The following is a 23,061-nucleotide window of genomic DNA, read 5'->3' as shown; positions in this document are numbered from 1 at the left end:
ATGGGGGTGGGGGTGGGCTTTTCACTTCTCTGACTCGGAAGCCAGTTTTCCTCAGCTTCCCAGCTGCGCCTCTCTAATAGGTGAGAACCATTCCCGACTGCCGAGGATGTGAGAAGCATTCTCTGGTGTGAGCACCGCGCCAGAAGGGTTGGGAAGCCCGCCACCACCCCCTCCTTGTCGGCATTTCAAACGACAAAACACACCTTTCCGATGACCTGCGGGTTTTAAAAAATTCCACAGACCCATACAATAAAAACATGCCAACTGTTCCGAAGTGTACTTAGAAGATAGAACGGAGGGGGGATGGGCTGAGGGAGATACAAAAAGGAGAGAGTAACGGGAGAAAGTGGAGGCAGGAAATTGCTTTGGACTGCTATCAGTGTGTCAAGTTTCAGCCCTCGCTGACATTTCTGGCTCAGCGCCGCAGTCCTGCAAATGGAAAATCAGGTGGTGCGGGGGGGGGTGTCATCGGCAAATGGGCCAGATCGCCCCCCCCCCCTGCCGCCCGTGCGTCCCTTGGGCAGAGCGGCCGTGGCGAGCGTCACTGTGCAACAGAGGGGATGAATCAGGCAGGCATCTGAGCGGAGCTCGGGCACCTTCCGCAATCCATTCAGGCACTGAAGCGCGTGAAAGGCTGCTGATCGCTGCCATTGTTACACGCGGCGGATGTGGGAACCGGAGCCGAGGCTCTGGCAAGAGATAAATAGCCTCTGACAGCGCCTCCTCGCCAGGGGATCGCCTCCAATTGCACGCGGCGGACGCTCCCAGGTCGGTGTTGCTCTCTTTCCTGCAATCAGTAGTCGCTCGTTCTCTTGGCCCTGTCCTCCCCCCCTCCCCTCCCCTCCCCCTCCCGGTGCTTGGAGTCCGAATCGCCCTGCTGCATTCACTTAACTATGGCAAGGGTTCTGGAGCTACGATTGATCTTGGCCACCTCTGTGTTCAAAGCTTAACTCGGCGCGAAGCCCCAGAGAAGCCAAACAACTCAAACCTCCAAACCTATAAGCCGAAACCTGGTCGAAAGCCAGAAGTAAGAGTCCCTGAGGGTGTCCGCAAATGAGTTAAGCGAGTCCTTTTTAGAAGTCCTTCGAGCGAAAGCGCCTGGATTTGCTAACAGCCTTGAGGCAACCCTCCCTCCCCACGCAAATGATTGAAATGTCCCTTCTTGTTTCTCCTTAAGGATGTTGTGGATCGGAGGTATTAATTTCCCTCCTCGAAGTGGGTTGCCTATCGTCTCTAGCCCTCGGGCTCTGCCAGGAGTCCTGGGGGCTACCTGAGTCGCGCCCTTTACAAAGGACCCGGCAGCCGAGGTCGTAATGCTTAGGGATGGCCGCAACCCTTGGCTGGCTCATGGCTGGAAATACGGCTGTCTGGGATTGCAGGTCTTTATGGTTTACAAGCCGAAAGTGCGGGATGGGAGGAGGGGCAAAGAGAGAGAGGCTCCCCAACTCCTTGCTTAGATGATGCTGGGATGCTCCCCCCCGGTCGCAGCATAGGACGCCGAATTTAAGCCAAACAAACCCTTCACCAAAGGAGACCCACACAGAGAACGGTCAGACGCTCTTACTTTGAAGCCAGCTCTTCTGGGACAACGGTGACTAGTTTGCCCAGGGAACCAGAATATAGAGTAATACCCTTCCAGAGACAGGAGGATTCCTTTATCAAAACGTTTTCTCTGGTCTCGTATGAAGCCAGCAGTTTGAAAGGAAGCAGGCAAGACTCCATGGCCACGCATGCGGCTCTGGCCAGGTGCCCTGGAGCTTCTCTTTCTAAAAAGATCATCAGGTTGGTAGGAAAAAGGAACCCTCTGGAGAGCTGCCCTTTGGCAAGTGGTTGGCCTACAGGAAGTGGCACCTTCGCCTGCACGCGGCAGCCTTTGGGCCTAGAGGGGCAGATAACAACTCTCTGAATGCTGGGAAGCCTAGCGATTTATTTGGACGCTCCGCTGGAAGTGACTTCCAAGAAAAGGTGCTTTATTTACCTCCTTGAGTCGGAGCAGGCGTCAATCCTACGCAGACTTTCTTTGGAGTAAGCCCCACTGAATACATTAGGGCTTCCTCCTGAGTAAACATATATAGGGTCATGTCTTTGGAAGGAGGCTCAGTGGGGCCGTACTTCAAATAAAAGTTCCAACGCCATTCAAGTTTAGGAGAGGCACACGTTTCAACAGCAAGCTCTCCAGTGGAACCGGTTTGGGGATCGCAATAGGGTGCCTGCTTGGTTTCGCTCTCTTCCTGGCTTCAGCGCGGTCTCTGGCAGCTCTTTGAGTCTGGCCGCAGACCAGCCGAGCGGGAGGCTCCCAGAGAAAATCCTTGCCTCAGGCTTTTCCTGTGGAGGGAACTTGCAGGAGCGCAGCACAGGCAAGTTTTCCAGCAGACCTGAAAAAGAGCGGCGGCGGAGCCTCAGGAAGCTTTCTCAGCGCATGGCTCACTGTGCTCTCTCTGGGCGAGGGGGAAGGGCGGCCGGGCGGCCTCTCCTTTGCCGGTGAACGCTGCTGCTCGGCTTCTACCGCCTGAAGCGAGTGCTTGGACTCAAAAGCCCTCCCAAGCATCGTCGCAAAGAGTACTGGGCTTTTACTCCCAAGTAAATAGAAAGCCCCGTCGCTGCATGGTTGCAAGGCCTATTGGAAACTGCTGCACGTGTGTGCAACATGGTTCCGGGCCGTGGCGCCTGGTGTCGTCTGTTCCCACCAAAAGCAGGAGCTCGGAATTCCAAAGTGGAGTCCCAGGCCGGCGCTGAGAGAAAAGGCTCAGAGGCCCTCTGTTAGTTCACATCTGGGAGGGTAAAGCCCTGTTTCGGCAGACAGCGAGGAGTGGTCTGACGTTGCGAAAAGCTGGCGGTTCTCAGGGCTGAGAGCAGGGGCGGCTTCTCAACAAGGCCTTTTCCCTTGCCTGCAGCCTGGCCGCCGCCCAGTCGTCTCAACCCTCTTTCCGTTGGGGTCCCTTGATTTGTTTTAATGGCATTCGCGTAAGGAATGAACTGCTGGACGTTATTCTAAAGCAGACTGGTAAAAACGTTTGTCTTGTTTGCGCTGTAACCAAAAGCCGCCTCGTGGTCTCCTATACGACTGTTTTCCGCGTAGAGTTTCAGTCTCCTATGGGCACTGTGGAATTGCAGCCGTGTGCACGCAGTGTGTCTTCTTGGGGGGTGCGGTTCGACCGGAGAAGGGCCCAGACGCTCCGGGCAGAGAGAAAGAGCCACTCATTGGGAGGGAGGGGAGGGGAGAATACCCTCTTCTCGCTCCTTCCTCGTGAGTCATCTTTCGCAGCTAGCGGAGCGGCGCTTGCAGGTGCAGCCAAGCTGGGCATTGCTACTCAGAGGAAGCGGGAGGCTGGGGCGAGGAGGAGGCAGCCGGCTGCGGAACAAGGGAACAGTCTCCCCACGACCCCCGGCTTTCTTCTGCGGGCAGCTGAGTGATTAGCCCCAGTCCCCCCCCCCCCTCGCCCTCCCCGGAGGTGAGAAAGCTGTTCTTGGCACCGGCTCAAGCCGGGCCCCGCGTGCTCCTGGCGGTCTGCGCCCGAGGGAATGCAGGCCAAGGTTTGCCAAAGGCTGTTTTCCAGGCGCGTTCACTGCGCTTTTAGGGGGATTGTTTCCCCACCCCCAGCCTTCCTTCTCTGGTGTGTCTCAGGCTAGTCTCGTAAACTGCTAATGATTTATTACCTAGGCTAAGTGCTTAATTTGTGAATATGAAACAGATTAAAAGGAGATCGGCATATTTTAGCAGGCAGACCACGGCAAGGCCAGCAGCTGTTTCGAATTTGGAGGTATTTCTATCCTGGAGGACGCCAGCCAAGCCCGTTCGTGCGCGTGCGTGGGGGGAGGGAAAGGGAATATCCTTCCTGGCATATGAAATACCACAACTGGCTTTCCCTACTTCACCTTGATTGGCTGAAAGGCGACTTTAGACGTGTTTACTTGGAAGTAAATCCCATTGGATTAAATGAGATTTACTCCCCAAAAAGGTGCATCGGACGACTGCCTTACATGGACATTAGTTGTACAGATAACCAACTCGTCATGGGATTTTCTTCTGAGTGTGCAGTACAATCCTAACCAGGTTTATGTCGAAGTAAGTGTTACAAAGATTACAATGAGACAGATAGCCTAAAGGCCACATTTCAAGATAACACTGAAATCCAAATCTCTTAAGACTTCCAGGCAATGTTTTTTTCCTACTATAAAGAGTTTTTTTTAAAAAAAGACAACAGAAAAGCAAATATTTATCGTGATATAATTATAAATGATACTCTGTTCTCAGGTAGCAATGGGTATGGAAGTAGTTAATCCAAATTAAACAGCATCTAGTACAAGAATATGATGTGTATGTGGCTTTAAATCCCAATATTTTGACTTGTGGGGGGTGGCTCCCGATGGACACGAGGAATGACTGAAGGCCAATGGGCTTTCATGTTACTTGTTCCATAGTAGTTCCAAGGAGGGAATAAAACAAAGGAAAGTTAGTAAGCAGGGAACAATGACTATTATGGCTGATTTTGGTCATCGAGTCAATGAATTTGAAGTGATCAGCTAAGAAGAGGTAGAGCTTTTAAGAACATAAGAGAAGCCATGTTGGATCAGGGCAATGGCCCACCCCGTCCAACACTCTGTGTCACTCAGTGGCCAAAAAACAACAATTCAGGTGCCATCAGGTCTACCAGTGGGGCCAGGACATTAGAAGCCCCTCTCCCCCCCCCCCAAGAATACAGAGGATGACTTGCCCCAGACAGAGTTCCATCTATAATTTGTGGCTAATATGGAACTCTGTCACATATTAGCCAGTCTCTTCTTGTAGCTGTCTATGCTTGTAGCTGCCACCACCTGTGGCAGTGAATTCCATGTGTTAATCACTCTTTGAGTGAAGAAGTACTTCCTTTTATCCGTTCTAACCCGACTGTTCAGCAATTTCATTGAGTGCCCACGAGTTCTTGTATTGTGAGAAAGGGAGAAAAGTACTTCTTTCTCTGCATTCTCTATCCCATAGGGCTTTTTTTTTGCAACAGGAACTCCTTTGCATATTAGGCCACACACCCCTGATGTAGCCAATCCTCCAAGAGTTTACGGGGCTTTTAGTACAGGGCCTACTGTAAGCTGCAGAAGGATTGGCTAATCAGAGGTGTGTGGCCTAATATGCAAAGGAGTTCCTGCTACAAAAAAGCCCTGAATTATCTTGTAAACCTCTATCATGTCATGTGTCACCCCTAAGTCGTCTTTTCTCCAAGCTAAAGAGCCCCAAGCGCTTTAACCTTTCTTCATAGGCAAAGTGTTCCAACCCTTTAATCATTCTAGTTGCCTTTTTCTGCACTTATCCCAATGCTATAGTATCTTTTTTTTTTTTTTTAGTGACCGGAATTGTACACAGTATTCCAAATGAGGTCGCAGCACCGATTTATGCAGGGGCATTATGATACTATACTATATGGCACAATGAATCGAGTTGGTACCTAAAGAGTTAAGGAAATAAATGCGACTCCCTCCACCCCCTTCTAGGATTAACTCCAAACCAAGACAGTGTAACTGCGGACTGGGGGTCCCAGCAAAAGGCACGTGATGCCAAGAGCAACGTAAACATCCAGTAGAGAACAAAGACAAATCATTACAGTCAATTCTGCAGGCAAAACTTAAGCAGCGAGGAACGGGAGGAAGTTCTTGCCAAAAATAGCCAGGAGATAATCAAAATAAATACCTTTGATGTAGCTGTGGTCGGCTCGCCGCCACTTTGTGTGGAGTTCCCTACTGCTCCCTCCCCAAACAAGGAACCCGCACAATTAAGCACCTTCCTTTGAAAGGAGGCCAGGCAACTAGGAGAGCCGGGCTTTTGTCGCTTCTCGGCGGCGTCACACATCAAAGTGGTGCGGCCTGGTGCTTTAAGGTTCCTCTCGCCGGCCAGTCTAGTGAAGCAGAGCCAGCGTGCGAACGGCTCTCCTTTCCCGCTTGGATACTTTTGTTAAGCAACAAGCCAGACCGCATGGAAGTCCCTGGAGGTTTGGGAGGGTTTCTGCGGAAGGCAAGGCAAGTTAAATTTCGTGATGGAAACCGTTTAGATAAGCCATGTTCTTCAGTAACGGACTCCATGCTATGCATACGTCTCCCCGAGTTCAGTTCTTAGCGTCTCCCATTATTCTTTTGCATATTTATTTGTTATTAAATCCCATTACATTCAGTAGGGGTTAATTTCTGAGCAAACCTTTCATAGGCTGAAGTTGTAAAACGTCTTGGGACCTAAAAGAGGATTAGTCAGATCCATGGAGGTTAGGTGTATCAACCATGGAGGTTAGAACCATGGGGACTCAAGGACACTTCCGCATTCAGAGGCAGTCAGCTTCTGAAAACCAGCGCAAGGAGGCAACGCTAGGGAAAGGTCTCAGAGGCCAAATCCCGGGAGAGGGGTGGCGGTTATGCCCTGTCTGCTGGCTCTCTGCAGCTGCTTGGTCTGATCCAGCAGGACTATTCTTATGCTCCGAGTAACAGGGCCAGCGAAGAACCGCGGTTCAAAGACCTGCTTCTAGTATCTGTAGCAAGTGTAGGTCCAATATCATAAATCTGGCTTTGTGTCAGACATCCTTTTCGCAGGAGGCCTTGAGCAGACCCATTGATGGGCACGCAAGCCCCTTACCTGGAGCAAGCCCAATAAAACAATGTGGACATTACTTCAGAACATAGATTTAAGTGGGTGGCGGTGTTGGTCTGAAGCAGCAGAACAAAGTTTGAGTTCAGTGGCGCCTTTAAGGCCAACAAATGTTTTAGTTAAATTATAAGCTTTCGTGTAAGAGCCCCATGGCACAGAGTGTTAAAACTGCAGTACTGCTGTCCTAAACTCTGCTCACGACCTGAGTTCGATTCCCGGCGGAAGCTGGGTTTTCAGGTAGCCGGCTCGAGCCTTCCATCCTTCCGAGGTCGGTAAAATGAGTACCCAGCTTGCTGGGTGAAAAGTGTAGATGACTGGAGAAGGCAATGGCAAACCACCCCGTAAAAAGTCTGCCGTGAAAACGTTGTTAAAGCAACGTCACCCCGGAGTCGGAAACGACTGGTGCATGCACAGGGGACCTTTCCTTTCCAAGCTTTCGTATGCATGCGCACTTCTTCAGATACAGTCTGTGAGTAGAAGTCTCACTCGTGGTCAGTATGCTTCATGTCCTGCAAATATGTTCAGGATTCTAGCATTTATTTAAATTCCCTCCCCCTCTTAGGGACTCCAAGCAATTTGCAGTATCGTTCTCCTCTCCTCCGTTCTATGTTCAGTCACAACGATAATGAGATCGTTTAGGCTGACCGAGTGACTAGTGCCAGTTTCCATGCCGAAGTGGAGATTCGAACTAGGTTCTTCCAGAGAAGCTCGTCTGGCACATCTGACTGCTATACAGCTCTAAACCACTCACTGGCTTGAAAGACAGCGATGTTCAGAGAAGGGTTTGCCAACTGATTGTAGGCTGGAAAACAGTGCCAGCCTAAGGACACTTTCCTGGGAGTCAGCAAGTCCTACTGGGTAAAGCAGAGCGGGACCGGGAGCGGAACTGTAGAGGACTGCACTGGGAGGCCACCGCTCTAAGCAGGCTTCTCCACATGAAACCAGGGGCAGGCTGGGAGACTCTGCTGCTCCTACCCACAGGAGTAGCAAAGCAAGAGTGGCTGGACGTGAAGAACCTCCCAGTTGTTTACTTCTGAGTAGAGCAACGGAAGTTAATATAGAGTAAAGGATTAGAAGATTACAGGCCTTAAATCCGCAGCTACTCGAGTCCAATTAAAGGAAACTTGGGGAGGGGAAATCTGTCGGCAATCAATAAAGCCGGGGTTATTTATTTATTTAGTCTGCCTCTTTGCCACCATGGGTAAAGGAAGGAGGATTCCGTTTTAATATCCTTTTGGAATTCCTCTGGCCTGTTTCCAAGTGGCACATCCAGCTCACTAGGCCGCCTCCCTCCCCAATCTGGTCCTTGCTGATAACAGCCTTTATCGTCCAGCCCTCTCGGCCTTCAGAAGCGGCGCCTGGAAAGAGAAGAAGGCGTCTCTCGTGCGAGTGGGTCCCTTCCCGCAGAAGGGGCTGCTCTGCTCTGCCCCCGCCCCCACCCCCGCTTGTAGAGCGCCTTGCGTCCTCTCGGCCACATGGCCAGCAATTTAGGCGGAAAGAAAAACCCGGGTGGGTGCGGCTTCGATTGTTTCGACCAAGTGTGGGGCCAGTGGGGACTTGCTTGCAAATTAACGTGGCCAGACCGAGGCTGCATTTTCTAGGCTGCAGTGTGAGGCACTCCCGAGGCCTTCCTTCCGAGTAAGCGGGCGGCCAGCAGCGCCCAAGCAGGCCTCGGATTGGCTCTGGTGCAGCGAAGACATGAGACGCCAGTTTCCAGGCAAGTGAGTAGAAGCCCCGCTCGCTGGTCAGGGCGCTTCATCTCTCCTTACCAGTCGCCGGCAGGCTGCGGCTAAGAGAGGTCGTAGAGCCCCACTGCATTCTTACCCTCCCCATTAGAACAGCACGCCTTTCACCGCTTTATAAGCCTGTTTAGGGGATCGCAGCATGACCAGCCGTCCCTGTGCAAGTTTGTTCTGAGTTCCTTCCTATTGGGTACAACTGGACTCTCTTGCTACGAACTGGCGGGGGGGGGGGCAGCCTCAGCCAAATGTCGGTTAGGAGGGCGGCGAATGGTTTTCTTTCGGACGTGAACCAGGTTGTACCCTTGAAGCCAGGCGATCCCTTGGAAACACGGGCTGTGCAGCTCTGCTCGGCAGCCTTGACGAATTTCCCAGCCCAAGTGCCGGAGGCTATCATTAGCGGTGAATGGACAACGCGCTCTCTACCTGCTGGCGCCCCATCAGTCAGGCGGCCTGCTGCGAGCGAAAGGAGGATTCTTGCCAGCTTGCGAGACCTTGGGGGAAAGGAGGAGAGAGCTCTTCTCGTTTCCCACAAGGCTAGCCGGGAGGCGAGAGCGAGAGAGAAAGCGCGAGCAAAGAAAGAAAACCATCCGTTGGAGAGAGCGAGGAGCGGGGATTTATGGAGATGGCGGCGGCGGCTGCTGCAAAGGAGAAAAGAGGAAGGGGGAGGGAAGAGGCCGGCTCCCTCCGCCGCCCGGGCTCTTTGGGCATTGCTTATGAACCAGAGTCCTGTGTCATCCTCAGCCGAGCAGAACAGACAGTGCTCGCTAAGAGAAAAATGACTCGCGGTGCCCTTGTTGCGCCCAAAGTTATTGCTCTTGTGAGCCGCGGACGCGTCTGGTGCCGGAGCCGTATAAATAGTTGGAGTGGGAGAGGGAGAGGATGCGAAGACCAGGTGTGCAATGTCAGTGAACAGATTGCAAGCAACGGTTGATCCCTTGTCAGATGTTGCTGCCAATTACCAAGAGAGAGATGACAAAGAGCCAAGCAGCTTTTGGGAAAGGGAGCCAAAGGGGGGGGGGGGATAGGCACGGGGCGGGGTGGCGCAAAAGGCGAATGCTGGCCTAATCGCGCTTGAGGAGGAATTTATGAACAAAGATGCAAGACAGAAAGGATAGCAACATACCACCCAGGAGCCAGTTAAGCCGTGGGTTTAAAGGTAGCCTAAGAACATTTCATTGGAAATGTTCACAAATCAATGGCACTTATCTCCATATAAGCAGCTTATTGCTGAGTGCAAGAAAGACAAACAAAATAAGAGTGAGGTTGGCCCAAGCGCTGAGGCTCATTGATGCGAGTGCTAGGGATGGCCGTGGGAAGCCCAGTTCACTGAGGTAGGAAAGGCTTTGAGAGATTGTTTGCGACCTCTTATCCGCTCATCCTAAATTTCCTCACAGAGCTGTGGTCCCTGTGTGGTCAGGAGAGAGTGAATGCTGGAGGAAGAGTTAGATAGAACAGTAACAATAGGAGCAAGTTATGTGTGCTTACTTGGAAGCCACTTTAGTTGTACTGAATCTACTTCTGAGTAAAGATGCAAGGCTAACATTCAGTGGTTAAGTACTAGAAAGTAAATCCCATAGAATGCAGTGACCTTGGTGTTTTGTTTTTAAACACTAACTTAACCAAGTAGTCAAGACAGTATTTTAAAGCTGCAGAATAGTGAAGGCGGAAAAAAATCTTAAGAATAAAGCAATGCAAAATTATTGCATTGAGACCTGAAGTGAGGAAATTTTCAGAAGAATGCCTGGGGGAAATTGGTGGGGTGTGATGTCACAATATTAAATATTAAAAATAAAAATACAATAACGAAAGACTCACTCATTCACCCAGCTGCTTTGAACTGATACTTCTTTGGTGCTAGATCCACAGGCAGCACCACTTTATCCATGTCAATGCCTCCCCCCATTCTCCAGTCTTGCCTGGTCAGTGTCTCTTCAAGCAGCTGTGTGGGGTGGGGGAAGGACTCAGCCTGACAATGGGTTGGGGCAGCTGAGCTGGAACAAGTTCCTGGTGTGCTGGCAGTGGCAGCAGCTATGCCAGGAGGACGCTCCAGGCTAAACTGCTCCTGGCTTGGCTACAGTGCCTGCAGCAGCACCACCACCACCAGCCGCTCCCTTGTTTGCTCAGTGGGACTCGCTTGGTACGACTGGCCATGGTGCTGTGCGATTTAAATGGGGAAAATTGCAAATAATTATTGAATGAAAACTTGTGGGGCATGGATGGAAAGTCAGGGGCATGGCCATAATATGTCCCACCGTGGCTACGGGCTAGGCTGCATCAGAAAGTGATTGGGATCTCATTCCTTGGAATGGTTCAAAGAGTGCAAAGGCATCTTAAACAGATTATTAGACAGTACCCTTACTTTCTATCCTTCCCCCTCTTATGCCAGGAGATGAATGGGGAACTACATACACATAGGCTGAAATTGTAGGAGTGTACCTTTCCATACCAGAGTCCGGTTTCTTGTATCAGTGGTATTTATACAAATCAGGAACATACTGTCAGCCATTTCTGACAACATGCTGAAGCTTTACACAACAAGGCCTGAGATCACAGATTCTAATATGACAAGCAGGAGACTCACCAGGGGGGCATCTCATTTCTCCCTGCAACCCATCTCCCCACTATTTTCTTGTCGCCTTCCCTGGCAGGCCCCATAGCCTCTCTCCTTTTCTCACTTTCCTCTCTTTCTCCCACACATCAACCAACCTACTTTTATCTGTGCCTTGTTTTCAGCTTTCCCACCTTTCTTCCCCTGGCAACCTCTACCCTGGAAAAGTCTGGCTAAGTTGTGCAGTGGCTGGACCAGGCCCAGTTGCAGGCCAGGCCAAGTGGTGTGAGTCATTATTGGTCACTGTTGGCCCTGTCCCCAGCAAGCCCTACTCAATCAGAAACATGGTAAGGGAGGGGAAGGAATGCTTTCAAGGCTACCCCTACTCCCGCAGCTTTGCTTTACAGAAACCAAGGCTTCTAAACCTGGATAGCCCAGGTTAACCCAGTCACATCTGATAAGCACCTCTAATAACCTTGAAACCCTATGGGGTTGCCATACTTCAGCTGCAACTTCATGGCACAACACAAAAAGTAAGTCAAATAACATCACATTTTCATTTAAAAGAATGTAATGAGTGATAGAAAACTCCTGCTTTATGCTATTTGAATGGTACTAGCTGTTTCACAGATGCATATTACTGCTTGATAATACAACTAAGTGATGAATGTGAGAACCAAACATTATAAAGCACACCCTGATTTTCAAGTCAAAACCTCTCCATGTACTGACAGAACCTGAGAATTGTTGTCATATTGTTTAATTCCAATTCTGAAGTTTTCCACTCTTCAGAATGTGTTTGGGTAAAAATGAGATAATTTCAGATTTATTTCCAGTGTCCATTGCAGGACCTGGACTTTTTAACTGAGATAAGAGAAGGATTAATAAAGTGTTTGTCTGAAAAGAAGCAAGCAAGTTTATGTCACACGTCCTATGCATAATGTGCTTATCATCCAGGTATGGATCACAAAGCCTTGATTGATCTGGCTAAAAGTGAAAGCAGTCTTCCTTATGCTTTGCTATCTCCTATATCAACATTAAGACTGCACAATAAATATTATAGGGAAAGTAACATTTTCATAACATGCCACACTATAAAGTTGCTTATCAACTGTAGTATAACTGATGTAAGGTTTTCAGCTCTGCAGAGATCTTTGTTGGGTTGAATTTGAAACAATACCAAGTTCTAAGATGTACATAAAGCAAGGATATTACTAATAAAATGTTTAGGGCAGGATCCTAACTGAGATACCAATTGGAAATAGCATCCTTTGAAACAGATGCACCTTTCTTTCAAACAAACCTATTTAAGATTCATGTTTTGCACAGCTTAGCAGCAGTTTATAGGCCATTATAATGATTTATCTATTTATTATTTTCTGTTTTTAGCCTGCCCTCCCCACAAGTGGAATTCAAAAAGCCAAACCTTTACTCCAGAGCTCATTCAGTCTTCCACAATAGTCTGATAAATTATTACTTTACCTGACTTACACTTCCTATTCTAAACAACAGCATTTATATAAGAACACATGAAAATTATAACCATCTGTACTACTTTAGAGCTCATAATGCAAAAAAGTTAACAAGTTACACAAGTTTGATCACATGTCCTTTGTCACAGGCACAAGCAAAATTTAACCCTCATGTTTTCTAACCCATGCATATGTATATTTGATGATTATATTAAGCCCTCTTATAATGAATGGAATGGGTAACTACGCACAGGTGATGCTCAAACACAACTAGAACACAACTAAAAATCATCATTCTGTCCAGTGCATATTTATCCTGCTTTGCCCTTTCTCCAAGGAGATCAGGGCAGCATACTTGGTATGCTCATCCTATTTTATCTTTACAACAACTCTGTGATTTACGTTAGGCTGTGCATGTGATTGATCCGAAGTCACAGATCAAATCTTATGACAGGAGAATTTGAATTTAGGACTTCAGATCCTAATCTGACACTCTAATCACCACACCATTCTGACTTTGTACACATAATAATGACTCTGAACACTAGGTTCACATGACACATAGCAAGCATCTTTTGAAATTGGATGATGCAATAAAGATGATTAAGAGGTTGGAGCACCTTTCCAAAAGGAAAAGGTTGAGTGTGTGGCTCGCAGGTGGGGAGGAGGGAGGAAGGAAGGCTGGAAGTCAACTCCCTTTGCTCCTGCCTAGCCCCACATCCTTTGCTCCTTCCTTCCTTCTGGATCATTGTGCTTCCAAGAGCACCAGCAGGACCTTTCTGCTTCTCCAGCAGGGCTGGTGAAACTGGGGAGTCGGAGGGTACAGGTCCCTCTGCCAACTGGAATGATCTATGAGAGACCAACCCTGTTCAAGAGGAGGAGCCATCTCCCACAAGTCAGGACTGCTCCACTCCTAGGAACACAAGAGAATGGATAGAGACCATTTTCTTCCTCTCTCATAATATTAGAACTCAAGGGCACCCTATAAAGTTGATGTGTGTAGATTCAGGACAGACAAAAGGATATACTTTTTTTGCTCTATGAGTAATTAACTGCTAGTGAATATAGTTATGGCCTTGAGCACAGATGGCTTTAAAAGGAGTTAGATTCATGGAGGAGAGGTTCATCAGTGTCTATTAGCCATGCTGACTAAAGGGAACTTCCTTACACACATGCATCAAACCTCTGAATACCAGTGCTGGGAGCCAGCATCAGGAGAAGGCCTTGGCTTCTATGCCCTGTTTGTTGGCCCTCCATGGCAGCTGGTTGACCACTGTGTGAAGCCATATGTTGGACTGGCCAGACCACTGGTCTGATCCACCAAGGCTCTTCATATGTTCTTATATATGGTTAAGAAGTCTTTTGCTTAAAGGACTGGCCTACAATACATTGCACTGTGACAGCTGAAAGCATGATTCTGCTATTATAAAGAATAAATATACAATAATATTATCACTCTGCCTATTAGGTGTCATTGACAAGTTTCAGTGTATGGGTCTATAAGAAACAATGGCTTATTGGCATGCAGTCAAACTTGGGCTGCAGATTTCTTCCATTCCAGTTGTTTTTTCACCAGAGGAGTCATAGGACACATGCCAGTGTGCAATCTATTGCCAGTCTTTTCTCTGGCATTTGCCACTGTAATCACCAGCAACTTTGTTTTCACTTCTGGCTGACTCTTTTGCCACTCTTTTTATATTGGGAGAGAAGAAGCCAAATGTAGATCCTAAACAATACAATGTGCTTTCTCCCTACATCTCATTGGCTTTTTCAAGACTAACAAATGTCTAGCTGAAGGGTAAATGAAATGGTAGTTATGTTGCCAAAGACCGGGATGGAGGAGATTAAAATAAGGTATACATAAGGGTGGGGTCCTACCATGCAATAACAGAAGGCAAGTTTTATTTAACACAGTTCCATTTGTTCAAGTCACTGAGTAAGAGCTATTGTAAGATCAAGTGCTAATTTTTCATTTCCAATCAGTGTTGCTGTATACAAAAATCAAAGTGCTGTTTGATGCAGTCATTACCATCCAATTGGGACATGCAATATCGTTTGATCAAATAAGGTCATTATTGAGGAGGGAGTTGAAATATGCCTTAAGCTATGTCTAAAGCAAGGCAAAAGATAGGATATGGTCAAGCTGACAGTGCAAAGGCCATGCTGATCATTTTCTTGTGTGTCCACATGCAAAACTGGAAGTGTTCCATGAACTGGGATACCTATATGGAACATTAGAGAAAAGGAGATAAGAGGCATATATTAAGATAATTAGGGCCCCCAATGAGTAGTTCTTTTACCTCTTTAACTGGCCAAACAAATTATCTCTTTACTTAAATCACCAGTAATGGAATTCTTGTGAAGATACTCTTTCAGAAGCTGCATGTGTGAATACGTATGAAACAGCTATTTACTATATGTAAAAAGGAAAAGGTAGTCCCCTGTGCAAGTACCAGTTGTTTCCAACTCTGGGGTGACATCACATCATGACATTTTCATGGCAGACTTTTTATGGGGTGGTTTGCCATTGTCTTCCCTGTTCATCTACATTTTCCCCCCAGCAAGCTGGGTACTCATTTTACCGATCTCGGAAGGATGGAAGACTGGGTCAATCTTGAGCTGGCTACCTGAACCCAGCTTCTGCCAGGATCAAACTCGGGTTGTGAGCAGAGCTTGTACTGCAGTACTGCAGCTTACCACTCTGTGCCATGGGGCTCCTTTTGTTATATGAACCAGCAACAAAATAAGACCAGTTGTAAGAAATAGTGCAGCCAATAATAAAGTCTGTACTTTAGAATGGGACACTAGTATTTTGTCCAGAATGAAAAAGCGGTATTTGTTTATAATTCTCTATAATGTAATTGGTTTTGGTCAGCCTCCAGCTGCAATTGATGATCTTCTGTTTCTTTTACACCTCTTTCATTCCATTTATATGCAATTTATATACATCTGATATTGGAACAATACATACTTTATGGGGAAAATTAGCCACTATGAAGGAAACTGTATGAACATACTCATGGATTTGTTTCTTGCAAAGGTGAGGCAAATCTTAAATGAGCCCACAAGTTGGTGAAATATGGTCATGTCTTTATCTGGAACTAATGTCCAAATTACTCAAACTGCCTATCATGGCTCAGGCTTTTGCAAAAGCTCTCTTCCAATTCTGCTTTTTCTTCCTGTGCTCATATATAGGTATTTCGTCAACAAAACTGCACTGTTCACTGGACAGTGTACTAAAAAGAAATGTTTAGCAGTTTCCAAAACAAAAGGTTCTCAAAATGAAACTGTGAAATAGTTTAGAGGGTGACCATGGCTCAGAATGTTGTTCAGGTTTGCTGCTTCAACATGAGTAAATTTTAAGTGAATTATTTGTTTTTTCTCCACTGAAAAATCGCCAGTCTTTCATGCTGCAGGATTGCATTGCTACTAGCACCAGTCTTCTTCCTTTAAATACCATAGCTTTTGGGGAAATGCTGTGTTTGGCTTTTGTGGGTAGTGAATTGTTTTTAAAATAAGTCTGAATGGTTTTGGTACATATTAAATGGCAAATGCTTTGGCTTCAGAAGTTGACTTTTACCCTTTATATTAGTTATTTTATTATCTTTATTATATACTAATGTAGTATATAATAATATATTCCTAAAAATGACTGGTTTTTGTTATCCTAAGAACTTAAAAACAGCCCTTCAGGATCAGACCAGTAGCCCATCTACCTCAAGTTCTAGTATTTTGGGACAGAGAGAAAAAGTTCTCTCAGTCCACTCTCTCTACCTTGTGCATAATTGTATGAACCTCTATCGTGTCTCCACTGGGTCATCTCTTTTCTAAACTGAAAAGTCCTGAACTCAAGGGAATTAAATAATTGAATGCTTTCTTTCCTTCCCTGTTAGAAAACCAAATGCCCTTCTTCCATGGAGAAAAGGAAAATGCAAAATGAATTCTTCACTACTGCAAGGTCTATTACACATTATAGCAAACCTGCCAGGCTAGATAAACCTGCTTAGCTGCAACTAGTGATAGGAGCTGCAATCCCATCAAACCAGACAATCCAGGCTAAGTGTTGGGTTTGTTATATGATATATGAAGAAGAAGAATTGCAGATTTATTCCCTGCCCTTCTCTCTGAATCAGAAACTCAGAGCGGCTTACAATCTCCCATATCTTCTTCCCCCACAACAGACACCCTGTGAGGTGGGTGGGGCTGAGAGGGCTCTCACAGCAGCTGCCCTTTCAAGGACAACCTCTGTCAGAGCTATGGCTAACCCAAGGCCATTCCAGCAGGTGCAAGTGGAGGAGTGGGGAATCAAATCCGGTTCTCCCAGATAAGAGTCCACACACTTAACCGCTACACCAAACTGGACACATTTACAATGAATCAGTTTTGAACATAGACTCATATGGGTAGCCATGTTGGTCTGAAGTGCCAGAGCAATGCTTGAACCCAGTTTAAGACCAACACAGTTTTATTCTGGGTATAAGCTTTCGTATGCATGCATGTTTTGATACATATTTTGAACATGTATCTTACATTGTGATCCTAAGCAGAGTTCCAATCTTCTAAGTTCATAGACTGACAGAAGAATGTAATGTTGCTTAGAATAGCACTGTTAGAAGCATATAATACTACATGGCCCAAAGAAAAGAGGTACTGTATTGCTAATACCTCTGTATTTCTGGAATGATTTTTAAAACTATCAAAATGGTCAAAATTTGAAACATAGGTTTCCAAGGCTCCTTGTAGGCAGAGGTGCAAGCTGAAGGGTGAGAGTCAAAGAGCTCTTAGCCTGGGGATCTGGCCTGAGGGCACTACATCTCTCTGGATACCTTTAAACCACTATCCAGTTATGAAGGTAGAAAGCCAGCAGGAGTATCCAGTGTTTTGCAGAGAGTGCTGAGCGTATGATCCTCTACTTACTGGGAAGAAGAAGAAGACCGTAGATTTGTACCCTGCCCTTTGCTCTGAATCAGTCTCAGAGTGGCTTACAATCTCCTTTATCTTCTTCCCCCACAACAGACACCCTGTGAGAAGTGTTCCCTCTAAGTTGAGTTAGCGTGAGCTAGCTCACAGATTTTTAATCTCCAGCTCACACATTTTTGTCTTAGCTCAGGAAAAATGGCCCCAGAGCACAATAATTTATGCAGTAGCTCACAACTTTAATGCCAGCAGCTCACAACTTTAATACCAGTAGCTCACAAAGTAGAATTTTTGCTCACAAGACTCTGAAACATTGCCTGCTCTCTCAGCCACCTGAGAGGGGCTGAGAGAGCTCTTACAGCAGCTGCCCTTTCAAGGATAACTCCTACGAGAGCTATGGCTGACCCAAGGCCATTGCAGCAGGGTGGAAATCATGGGTGTGTACTCTCTGCATGGAGCTTGTGGCTCTCAGGGAGCAGGTTCATTTCCTTGAGGCTAGGGTTGCCAACCTGGAGAAGCTAAGACAGAGAGCTCTGGGGGAGAGACCCTTAGGGACTTGCCAGAACAGTTCCACTCCTGTGCTGACAGATTTTCTGCTGTTGTGGAGAGACTTGAAGTCAGAGAGTGTCAGTCTGAGGATGAGGGATGTGATCCCTTAGAAGGAACCCCTTCCTTAGGCAACAGACCAATACACTTTTGTATTGAGGATATCCCGGGGGAGGGGCTGGGGGGGAGATGGGCTTCTGGTAGTGGGTGATTTCATCATTAGGAATAGAGAAAGTGGGGACCATAACAGGAGTTTTGACTGCATAGTGACTTGGCAAGCTAATGTGAAGGTTGCATACATGATACACTGTCTAGATAGGGGAAGAGAGAAGTCATGGTGTGTGTTGGCACCAGTGATATTGGGAAAAGTACTTTTGTGGTTCTGGAGGAAAAAGTTAGGTTACTAGGCAGAAAGTTAAAGGCCAGGACCTCAAAGGCAGCGTAATCAGAAGTACTTCCAGTTCCATGTGCAGGGCCAGCGAGACAGACACAGATCAGGGGGTCTCAATATACAGATGAGAAAGTAGTGCCAGGAGGAAGGGTTTGTATTTGTTAGGCACTGGGGAACTTTCTGGGACAAGCCAAACCTGTACAAAAGAGATGGGTTTCACTTGTACCCAAAGGGATCCAGGCTGCTGGCAATTATTATAAAAAAAGATATCAGAGCAGCTTTTAAACTAATCCCATGGGGAAAACCAATAAGAGCTAGGGAGCCTCTGGTTTGGGACAAGTCAGTTCAAAGAGATGATTGTGTAAACAGGGTGATATTGATAGGTGTGTAACAGAACATGGGAGTGAGGGCACAATGGCAACTGAAGGCCATGTGTGGTGGTGATTAAGGGGCCAAGGGAGGTGAGGGTTACTGCAGAGGGAAACACATTATAGGTGTCTATATGCTAATGCTAGAAGTCTGTGAGCCAAGGTGGGGAGCTGGAGGGCTTGGTGTTCTCAGAAACATGGTGGAATGGGAAAATCTATAGGCGGACAGGGCTGAATGAGTTGTTGTTGATATTGCATTGTACATCCAAGAGGGCATAGAATCAAATAAGTTAGAAAACATCAGGGTCTCTCCAATAAAACCTTCCAGGTTAGATTATTGTAACTCGTTTTTCACAGGATTACCTTTATACCTGACCCAGAAGCTGCAGCTAGTGCAAAATGCGGCAGTACGCTTGCTGACTGTGATGTCACAGTGCGCTTGCTGACTGTGATTGCACAGGTTACCAATAGAATTCTGGATCCAGTTCAAAGCGTTGGTGTTAACTTTGAAGGCCCCATGCAGCCAGGAACCAACATACATACCTATGGGACTGCCTCTCCCTGTATGTGCTCTGAAGAGCCTTGTGCTCAGTATATCAACACCTACTGGTAATCCCTGGCCCAAAAGATATCCATCTTAACCAGGACCAGGGCATTTTTGACCTTGGCCCCAACTTGATGGAACAAGGTCCCAATAAAGATCAGAGTTCTATAGGATCTATTACAGTCCTGTAGGGCTATTCTGCCAGTCATTTGATTGACCCCCCCCCATGGTTTGAGCCATGATTAGAGCTGTTGCTGGTTGTAAAAAATACTGAGACTTGGTGCCTGTTAATAAAATGCTGTACATAAGGAAATTTTGTAATATTGAAGGAAGAAGAGTGTGAAGTGCCTTCCAACTGAAGTGTTATAAATCTTGTAGGAGTTGTCTCCATTGAGAAATAAAAGAACGTAGAGTGCACCTTTGCTGGAAGAAAACTTCAAAGCAGGATATTTAGTTGGCCTCCTGTACATTGGAACTCTACTTATTTTGTAAAATTGGAACTCTTACTTGTACATTGGAACTCTTACTTTATTTGTAAAATTGTTAAATATTGAGAATATATCCTATATGAAATGCATTCAACATGTAATGTGTGAGTAATGTGAACTATACTTTCACCATAAAAGATTGGATTTTGTAACAAAGTTTAGTAATTTTGTCACTATAACCTAGGCAGGTTATTTTTGATATAGTCCTTTGGTTGAGACAGTGGGAGTTCAATCAGTTTGGCCCCTCCTGCTCAAGCTGCCCATGATCTTGATGGCAGCAAATTTACCATTCTGAATTTATCATATCAGTTAGGTTCCATATTCACTCTGATGGAAACAGGCCCAGGATACCACAAGTTTTTGGAATGCCATCTTTATTATTAAGAAATGGTTGTTTTTAGAGTTTTTAAAGCTGATTGATCTTTGTTAGTATTTGTATGCTGTGACCCACCCCAAGCCAGCTTGCAGGGAAGGCGGTATAGAAATAAAAGTAAATAAGTAAATATGAGTGGAAATACTGAGCCCTACCAGTTACTTTAAATTGGGGGTGTTCTATCTCCTACCTGATCAAACCCTTGAGGCTGATCTTGAGATAGAGGAGGTAATAAAAACAGAATTGAGATAAGGGAGGTGACTAAAGCAGATAATGTTATTATACCTAGAAGCTTCAACTATCCTCATATTCACTGGGTGAGCATGTGCTCAAGCCATGTGGGAGAAATGAGATTCCTAGACATCATAAATGACTGTTCACTATTAAGTTCAGCATTCAGGTCAATGGAAAGTAACTTCAAGTATAGGCTAATAGGGTCTGAATTTGCTGCAGGCCCATAGCTACGGAGGAGGGCAGGGGAAGGCCCCACAAATCTTCCCCCGTATTACCTTTCTGGACCTTTCTCCTGCTGCCTTCCCTGCTCTCCTGCCCTGGCACTGCCTTCCTCGCTCTCCTGCTGCTTTCTCACTCTCGTGCCACCTTCCCCACTGTGCTGCCACCTTCCCCGCTGTGCTGACGCCTTCTCTGCTCTTGTGCAGTTTTCTCACTCTCGTGCTGCTTTCTCACTCTAGTGCCGGTTTCTCCACTCTCCTTCCAGCTTTCTCACTCTCGTGCTGCCTTCCCTCCTCATCTGCCGCTTACTTGCTCTTGTGCCGCCTTCCCTGCTCTCCAACTGCATTCCCCACTCTCCTGCCAGCTTTCTTGTTCTCGTGCCACCTTCCCTGTACTGGTGTAAACTTGGAGTATCACCATGATGGCTCAACAGGGGAGCAGGCTCAGTCTGCCCAGGTTTTTTTAAAGTTTGTGATATCATTTTGTGCCCAGTGACCCCCCCCCCACCTAAAATTTTATCTGCTGGGCTCCCCTGTCTAAAATTTTTTGGCTATGGGCCTGATTTGCTGAGACCTGATAGGAAAAAAGATCTTGGGGTTGTTAGTGGATAGCTCAATGTAAGTGTCAGCCCAATGTGCTGCAGTGGTAAAAGAGCTCTATGTTAGGGATAATTAGGAAAGGGACATTATAATATTGCCCATTTTATTCTCAATCTCTTTCCTTTTTGAAATATGGTAAACAGAATTGTAAAAGTATTCCAAATGAGGCTGCACCATAGAAGCATTTTACCATATCTCAAAAAGGACATTGCAGAGCTGGAAAAAGTACAAAGGAGGGGAAACTAAGATGATGAGGGGGTTGGAGCAACTCAGGCATAGCCATGGAGGGGCTGGGGGGGGGGCCTGGTCACTCCACCCAACCTCCCCTTCCATCTGTATGGCCCCTCCTAGAGGCCCAGCTCTCCCTGCAGCTGTTGCGGCCCCCACTTTCTCCATGGCCGCTGCCAGTTTGGTGTAGTGGTTAAGTGTGCGGACTCTTATCTGGGAGAACCGGGTTTGATTCCCCACTCCTCCACTTGCACCTGCTGGCATGGCCTTGGGTCAGCCATAGCTCTGGCAGAGGTTGTCCTTGAAAGGGCAGTTGATGTGAGAGCCCTCTCCAGCCCCACCCACCTCACAGGGTGTCTGTTGTGGGGGAGGAAGGTAAAGGAGATTGTGAGCCGCTCCGAGACTCTTCGGAGTGGAGGGCGGGATATAAATCCAATATCTTCTTCTTCTTCTTTGGCAGCCCCTGATCTCCCTGCTGTTCTGTTGGCCCCCTCCCTCTGCGGCCCCTCCTCCTCCCTCCCTCTCACCCACCCACCGAAGCACTGGCTCCCTTGACTCTATCAAGGCCGCAGTGATCCAGAAAAGCGGCAATCTGGGGAGGAAGTTGGGAGGAGGCAGGAGCATAGGAGCAGCTGGCCTCAGCACAGCTTTTTCTGCTTTTCCCACCCATCAGTTAATCGGTGGGGGGAGATGGCCTTGAAAGAGTCCTGGGAGCCGGTGCATGGGTGGGAGGGTGGGGGAGGTGCCATGGAGGGGGCGGGGGCTGCCAGAGCAGTGGGGAGATCAGGGGCCACCAGAGCAGCAGGCCCCTCCACCTGAAATTTAATTCCGTGGTTCCCCCCACCTAAAATTTTCTGACTACAAGTCTAGAGCAACTTTCTTATAGGGAGAGGCTCAAGAATCTGGGACTTTTCAGTTTAGAAAAGAGAACCAAGGGGGAACATGATAGAGGTTTATAAAAGTATGCATGGGGTGGAGAGAGTTGACAAAGCAAAATTTTTCTCTCTCTTCCAAAACACTAGAACTTGACGCTATCCACTGAAGCTGTTGGGCAATAGGTTCAGGATGGACAAAAGGAAATATTAGTTTACAGGGACTTTTTGTAGAAAAAGCTCAGCATGGACTCATTTGCATATTAGGCCACACCCCCTGGTGGCAGCACTGTTTCCCACAGGATTTTTTTGTAGAAAAAGCTCATCAGGAAATAATTTGCATATTAGGCCACACCCCTTGATGCCAAGCCAGCCGGAACTGCATTCCTGTGTGTTCATGCTTAAGAAAAAAAAAAGCCCTGATCCTTTACGCAGAGAATGATGTGAAATTTGCCACCAGAGGATGTAGTGATGGCCACAGAAATAAAAAGGTATAAGAGGGGATTAGATCAATTAATTTAGCCATGGTGACTGAGGGGAACTGTCACATCAAGTTGCATTAATCCGCTGAGCCAGACAGTGTCAGCAGGGGAAAGTCTCGTCCTCTATGCCCTATTGTTGGCTGTCCAGTGGAATAGTTTGACCATTGTGTGAGACAGGATGCTGGAATAGATGGACTATTGGTATGATCCAGCAGGGCTTTTCTTATGTTCTGATGATAAAATATGATCAGAGAATTTTGAGAATATAAATGCTGAAAATGAGTTTTCTATTGCTTAAGTAAACTGAAGAATGTTCTGGATAAAATGTTTTTATAATATGCCTGAACCCATAGTATATCTGGTGTTGTTTACAACTATCTTGATTTCAGTAAGGCTTTTGATAAGGTTCCACATAC

General features: G+C 46.9%; 1 protein-coding gene across 1 annotated transcript in view; it reads left to right on the top strand.

Annotated features, from left to right (window-relative positions):
* The first annotated feature begins 529 nt into the window (after positions 1-529).
* Positions 530-23,061, top strand: part of BCOR (BCL6 corepressor) — a 148,909-nt gene continuing 126,377 nt past the window's right edge. Inside the window, exon 1 of the mRNA XM_060234123.1 lies at positions 530-768. The gene's annotated coding sequence lies outside the window, so the exon portion shown is untranslated. The remainder of the gene's footprint in view (positions 769-23,061) is intronic.

The sequence above is a fragment of the Heteronotia binoei genome, chromosome 3 (assembly GCF_032191835.1).
Source record: "Heteronotia binoei isolate CCM8104 ecotype False Entrance Well chromosome 3, APGP_CSIRO_Hbin_v1, whole genome shotgun sequence".
In the NCBI taxonomy this organism is placed as follows: domain Eukaryota; kingdom Metazoa; phylum Chordata; class Lepidosauria; order Squamata; family Gekkonidae; genus Heteronotia; species Heteronotia binoei.
The sequence above is the reverse complement of the archived record's forward strand: the minus strand, read 5'-3'. Positions and strand labels throughout refer to the sequence as shown.